Source organism: Melanerpes formicivorus, unplaced genomic scaffold (assembly GCF_026170545.1).
Source record: "Melanerpes formicivorus ecotype bairdi unplaced genomic scaffold, bMelFor1.0.p_v2 SCAF_4, whole genome shotgun sequence".
Classification (NCBI taxonomy): domain Eukaryota; kingdom Metazoa; phylum Chordata; class Aves; order Piciformes; family Picidae; genus Melanerpes; species Melanerpes formicivorus.
Window position 1 is genome coordinate 34092236 of NW_027142356.1, and position 7235 is coordinate 34099470.

At 45.1% G+C, this 7235-nt stretch overlaps 1 protein-coding gene across 1 annotated transcript in view; it reads right to left on the minus strand.

Moving 5' to 3' along the window:
• SMIM14 (small integral membrane protein 14) overlaps positions 1-6401 on the minus strand; it is a 49647-nt gene extending 43246 nt beyond the window's left edge. The window contains exon 1 of the mRNA XM_068137583.1: positions 6262-6401. The gene's annotated coding sequence lies outside the window, so the exon portion shown is untranslated. The remainder of the gene's footprint in view (positions 1-6261) is intronic.
• Positions 6402-7235: the final 834 nt, after the last annotated feature.

Consider the following 7235-nt stretch of genomic DNA (forward strand, 5'->3'; position numbering starts at 1 on the left):
CACTGCTTGTGTTGACATTCCTCTTCTCATTCCCCAGCAACAATTGCCAGTGTCCTACAGTCAGCACCTCTGCAGCTGGAAAATAATAGTGCTGGAAGCAACATATTGAATCTAAAAACCCTTGCTGAGAGAACTTCTGCACCAGCACTGAGAGGACACCCATGCAGTGCTATGCCAGCCAGGGCTACAGGCTTGTGTTGCAATGATTTGGCAGGCCTGATTCTGAACAACTGGCTAAGCACAAGAGGAGCTGGCCTTCTAGGGAGCTGAGTTTTACAGGAAAACAAGAATCAAGGGTAGTCCCTGCAGATGGAAAATGACAGTGGTGAGCATCTTGCACCAGCGTCCTCATGGGAGAACAGGGAACCTGACTTTGCTGTTGGTTATTCTGCCCAAGAGGTGTTCTGCACTTACCTTCTAGGCTTCATAACACAAAAAAATACTGATTGACTTTAAAAGCCTCGCTGTGAAAAAGAGTATGTTCATATTACAAACTATGCAACCTCTCCAGTATTTATGAATCAGACACTTTCAAATGTACCAAAGCAACCTGAGAGCTCAAAGCTGATCCAACTTGAAAGTTCACTCAGGACTCAAACTCATGAGCAAATTACTGTGGTGTAACAAAGCCACTGAAGAGCAGCTGAGCTGTGGCAACGGTCCCCAGACATGCTCTTAGCCCAGGGGAACAGTGAGCTAACGTGATTTTGCTTGGTCCATAAGAGGTGAAGATGAGACACTTCAGAGTGGCCTTAAGCTAACCATAAGCACCCAAACAGTTACCACAGCTCAGGTGGCCTGCAATAATCCATTATACAGGAGTGACTTTTCTGGAGGGTCAATCACTCAGAAATTTTTGGACATGTTATCTCTTTGCAAAAAGAAACATTAAAAATTTCTCTGACTCAGGCCCTTACAAAAATGCACCACTCCTAAACAAACAACAGAAGGGGTTTTTCATTATATTGAGCCAGCAAGTGAAGCCCTAAACCATGAGCTGGGAAGTTTTGGGAGACTCATTTATAATCTAAACAACTGTACTCTTAATAAAACACCTTAATAAATCCTTACAAATATAAAAATACACTATTCTTTAATGTTATTCCCACCATATACAAACCCAGAGAATTTCATTATAATTTTGTAACATTTTTATTCTTCTCTTTTTTTCTTCCTCTCCAGAGATGACATATGTTTCTAATAACTTGCCGCTGAGCAAACAGATTTAGCAGGGCAGCAGCATGCTGCAGAAGATAGCAGGATTTTCAATTTTCAGATGAAAGCAGCTGTATTCCCTGGCAGCCCTACTCCTAACCCCTCTAGGCCAGACCAAATTTTATCTGGAGCTAGTGGGTGTCTGCCTTTGACTTCAATGAGGGCTGAATCAGGTTTTCTACCTACCTGCAATAAACAATTTGAAGCTTATCAATTAGAATATTTTTAATCAGTACTTATACCAGAGGGAATCTGTAGCAATTAACAGGATTTCTGGGCTTGGTTATTTACATATGTTTAGCTAAAAGATGACCCAGTTTTTACCAGAGAATAACATCCATCTAATTTAGGCTAGACTCTGACTACTTTAGACTTATCAAAGAGGAAGTGTGATGCAAATTACTGAAGTCTCCCCTGCACCTATTAGCAACAGATTTTTTTATCTGTTACATTAATATACACAAGAAAAAGATCTGTGGTGCTATTTCCTGAGATCAGGATTAGTTTGCAACACACATCTCACCACAGTTTTCCCACAGGAAAGAAGGTATTTCTTCATCTTTAGGTACTTTAGTTCTACAAACTTGAAAGTGACTCATCTGACAATCTCCATGGCTCAAGAAAAGTCTGTCAAGAATACTTTTACATTTCATGGAGCTCCCTGATATTTTCAAACATCTCTCTCTTATTTTCAATGACAGGTGTCACCTACTCAGTCTCACCTAAATAAGAAAGAGATGAGCCCCAAATGATGCTGTAACCACCTGCACAGGAATTAGTTAGACTGAAGCTACCCTCACCAGGAAGCTTTGTTTCATATTTGATCTAGTTAAACTATTTGAAGAGCTAACCCTCAGCTTTTCTTTACATCTTTACATACAATTTCACTTGGACAGCTGGTTTTCCCCTACACTACCTTTTTAATGTATGAAAACTGACATAAAATATTTTGTCAGGTTCTCTAAAACAAACAAAGGTTTAACAATGATTAATGTTTCCAGTTAGCTAATGTATATATGAACAAGGAAGACTAGGTCTGTATTTGACAAAGATTTGACAAATAAAGCACTGCAGCGGATTATATCATGCAAATGATTGGTGCTGTGTTTTTGTACAGCTTATCTATTCTTTCTGATACAAATCTTTTCTTTCCTAGGAGAGCTCAATGCTTTGGATCTGACATTTCTCTAGCACTTTTATAAAGTAAGAACTGAAACTATATTTAGCTCCAGAAAGCCATGGTTTTTAATGCTTGCAGAGCTGAAGGAGAATCAGAACTAATCTTAATGAAGAAAACTTTTATCAAGTGTAATTCTATATGTTCCCACCCAAATGGGACTAATTTGTTTCATTATCTGTAAAAATACCCAGCTAGACACTTTGACTAAAGCCTCTGAAGCATATTTATTCAATTAATAACCATGCAAATGTACAACCATGCCAGAGGCATCTTCAAATCTTTCACAAAAAGGCTTATCAACCATCACTAAGGGATCTTTTTCTTGCCCCAACCCAAATCATCACCGTGGAATGGGGTAATAGCACAGAAAGAGCAGGATAGGACCATACGCCTCCACTGTAGTGCTACCCAAGTCCTGCAGAATTGAGACTGACACAGCTAACACAGACTGATCCTTCTCATGTCTCTGACTGTATTTCTTCATAATGAGGAGTTAAGGAGGCTTTCTTCAAATGAGGCTCCTTGGGAGCTGAGGAAGTCAGCTATTGGTGAGTCAAGGCACACATGCTGAAGAAGCTATTCTGGGAAATAATTCCTTTTTCTTTTTCTCAACCTCCCCCCCTTCACCTTTTCCTTTTTTACCTGAACAAGGACTACAATCTTGCAGAATCAGGTGTCTCATTAGCAACTAAATAGATCTTTACATGCTAATAAATTGAACCTATAACCTCACAAGTTAAAATGGAAAGTGTGCTTGTCACCAAGTATAACTGCATGTATGTGAGGCATGCATGCAAGAGCACACATGCAAAGCAGGCTCACAGGTTCTCTGGTTTGCTTCCCAAGCAGAATATGGGTAGGTGCCATCAATTTTTCTATGTCTAAATGCCATCTGCCAAAATATTTTTGTTTTTGTTGTGATCATAGAATTAATAAGGTTGGAAAAGACCTCAAAGATCATCAAGTCCAACCTGTCACCCAAGACCTCATGACTACTAAACCATGGCACCAACTGCCATATCCAATCCTCTCTTGAGCGCCTCCAGGGACGGTGCCTCTACCACCTGCCTGGACAGCACATTCCAAAGGCCAACAACTCTCTCTGTGAAGAACTTTCTCCTCACCTCGAGCCTAAACCTCTCCTGGTGTAGTTTGAGACTGTGTCCTCTTGTTCTGGTGCTGACTGCCTGGGAGAAGAGACCAACCCCCACCTGGCTACAACCTCCCTTCAGGTAGTTGTAGAGGGCAAGAAGGTCTCCCCTGAGCCTCCTCTTCTCCAGGCTAAACAATCAGTCTCAGCCTCTCCCCATAGGGCTTGTGCTCAAAGCCTCTCCCCAGCCTTGCTGCCCTTCTCTGGACACGTTCAAGAGTCTCAATGTCCTTCTTAAATTGAGGGGCCCAGAACTAGACACAGTACTCAAGGTGTGGCCTAACCAGTGCTGAGTACAGGGGTGCAATGAATCTGAGAAATGTTCAAAACACACAGAGTAAGAAGCTGGTACTTGGAATGGTCAGGCACTTTACACCTCCATTCATGCATGCTTGAAGAAGAAAGGGGATCTTGCTTGTGCCATCCCCTCTTGTGAAGCCTCTTGCTGTCATTAGGCCAAATTTTGCTCTGATGAGCTTAAGCAGACACAAAATCTGGTCTTTAAGAATGTACATCAAATACCTAAAATACCTAGGAGAGGAAATTCTGAAACAGAACCACAGACTTTGAATTATTACATGTCTGTTATGCAAATAACTTTCACACATCAATAAATCTGAAGTATAAATGTATGAAAGTAGAAAAGGAGAAGTTAGTAACAAAACAAGTCAGGTAAAAGCAAATACTGACCTTTTGAAAACAGGTACAATAGGTACAAAGCAATTAAAACCATCATGCATTTTGACATTGTTGTTATGTAGATTATTTAACAATAACTCTATTTATTCTTATTTTTCCTTTAGAACAAGGGAAAAACATGGACTGCAGAATGTTGCCCATGTTAATGGGCAATGCTCTTCAGACTTAATGGATTTGATTGTCAGTTGGGTAAGGTGCTGCAAAACATGCACAGTACAAGGAGTTTCATAGAATCACATTCATTGTATTTATTTCTATAGTCAGCAAAATAATATCCAGTTAGGCTAAAATAAGATCTACAGAACCTAAGCGTTTCAGGGATGTCCCTGCCTGCCTGCCAAGGAAACACAGGCAACAATACCTTGCGGAATGACCAACAACACATCCAGTATGGCTTTGCACTTGTTTAGCACCTTATACAAAATTATTTTCAACCACTTAAAGAACTCTATACCACTCTAGAGCTAAGGAAAACATGTTAGTTTCATCTTTTACAAAATGAGGCAAAATTCACCCACCTCAGTGGCAGGGGAAGGAGCAGCACTTAGGATTGAACCACCTAACATGCTGCTAACGTTACAACCACTTTTATTTTGCCAGCTTCTTCTATCATTTCAAGCCATGCTGTCAGTGCCAGGGTCACTTTTTTTCAATCAATGATCAACAGCAATAGCTTGATTTCTTTCATCTTGACAGGTTATGAGAATTAGATGGAGGTGCCAAGGATTTCTTCCCTCTTTCTGCATATAGGGAGAAATCAAAAGTAAGACTGGTGATTTGGGTTTTGTTTGGGGTTGGTTTGTTGGGGTTTTTTTGAGCTGCTGTCTGCTTTGGGAAAGCAACAGAAATGAGTAAAGATGGGTAGCACTCTAATAGCAGAACATGAACATGTAAAGACTTTCAAGACATAACCTACTAATGCTCACTGCAGATACAACCCTTTCCCAGTAGGCACACTTAGTAACATTAACATAAAAAGCTATTAAGACAGAAAAAGTTAAGATGTCCTCACCCCTAAATGTTAAAGATGGTTTTCAAGACTCATCTATATGCACAGACATGGATGTTCATCCAGTATACAACACAGTCTCTACAATAACAAAGCTATAGAAAACAATCCTGTAGATTGACTAAACAAACAGGTGTTTGCCACGAAACAGTTTTTGACGTAGGACTGATGGTTAGCTGCTGAGGCTTCAGAACTGCCACGGAAGGCAGCAGCTGAGCTGCAGGGCAGGACCTCGGGGGAACCAAGCATGGTGACAGCCGCAGAGGAATGACCATGGACGGTATCTTGTGGTGCACAAGGCAAATACACCCTTCCCAATGTAATCCACTACGAATCATATGTTGGAGCACACATATGAAGAGTGCCTCGCAGGAATGCTATGTTTAATAGATTAATGACAGTGTGATGCTGTCTTTTTCCTGAGACGATCTCTCACAAGACATTCTTCAGTTTCTCCTACTTTAGTTGCACAGGAAGCAGGGAGCAGCTTGGGAACGCATAGCCTGCTGCCAGCATGCCACTTCCAGCTCCTTTAAAGATACAAAACTAAACCGCTTTGGCTCAAACTATCTGCCTGAGAGATCCTTTAAAACTCAAGAATCGCCAGAAGAGTTCCACTTTGCACTAAACCCCCAACTGCCAGAAGAACTCGATTCAGAGCAGCGGTAAAGGCGACAACCGGGTGTTCCTCCGGTTTAAAAAAGAGGAGCGATGCCTAATACTGAACGGAACTGCTCCGGTTTTCCTGGTGTTTACCTTCCCGGGCATCCGGGAGCGGGGACGTCTCCGTACTTCAACAGGCTTGAAGTTACCCCTGCCGCCCCCACCGTGGGCTGCCCCGGCTCCGCCGCCCCCCCTCGGCCGCGCCGCCCCGCTCCCGGCGGACGGACGGAGGGACGGGAGTGGGGGTGTCCGCGGAAACCCGCCCGGCTCTGCCTGGCCGCGGCCGGCCCGCACCCCCCCCTTCTCCGCCGCAGTTCCCCCTTCACGCTCCCCAACCCCGCTCACCGTGCTCTGGCCGCCGTGGCGGGGGCGCGGAGGACTGCGGGGCACAGGGACAGGGCGGTCGGGCGGGCTGGCAGAAGCGGCCCCGCTGCTTCGGGCCGGCTCCACACGTCAGCCCGCGCCACGAGACCCGGATCTGCCGGCTCCCGGCGGCGGCGGGGCCGGGGCGGTGCCTGCTGCTCCCACCCCCCCACACCCTCCTCCGCTCCCGCCTCTCCGCGGCCCTGCCCGGCAGCCAAGCCCCGCACGGGAGGGCTGGTGCGGCTCCCCCGCCTTAGGGCTGCTTGGCGGGCAGGAGCTGCTGCATCTCGGTCTTCGCTTCGCGGCTGAGGCAGGGGGGTGCGCGGCCGCGGTAGCCCGGCATGCCGGGGGTGGCACTGTGAGGCAACGCATCGGCCTGTAAATAAAGCCCCAGGAATTCGGCACCGAGGAACCGCCGGGAACGAAGCTACTCCGGGGCCCCTGTGACTGCCGCAGCTCCTACGGTCAGCGCTCTGCGCGCCCCCGCCAAATAGTCACTTCAATTGCTTGGCCCCCAGACACCACCTCCCAAGGATGAGAGAATTTACAGCCTAGCTTCTCACCTAGAAACCTAAAGCCAGTTCGGGAGCTCATGACTCACAAGGATGTTCGGCAATTAAAGCATCCCTCAAAATATCCATTGAGGTGCTGCGGAATGAAGTTGGAAAGGCAGATTTCAGATCATGGCTTTTCACATCCAGCCAGCTGGGTTTACCTGTGCCCAGCAGAGAAGCTAGGGTGTCATGCATGCTCCATTAAGGAAAGGTGGACCACATCCTCGCCTGGGGACAGAGACACCAAGCCATAATGCAATAGGGATTACACAGGATGGAAAATCTTCTCCTCCAGTATGTCCAAGCATGGCTTACCTCCTCCAAAAGAGAAAACAAGAACAGTGCAATGTATTACAGTGAGAAAGGAAGGTTGGACGGACATTGCACGTTCTCACAAGTACC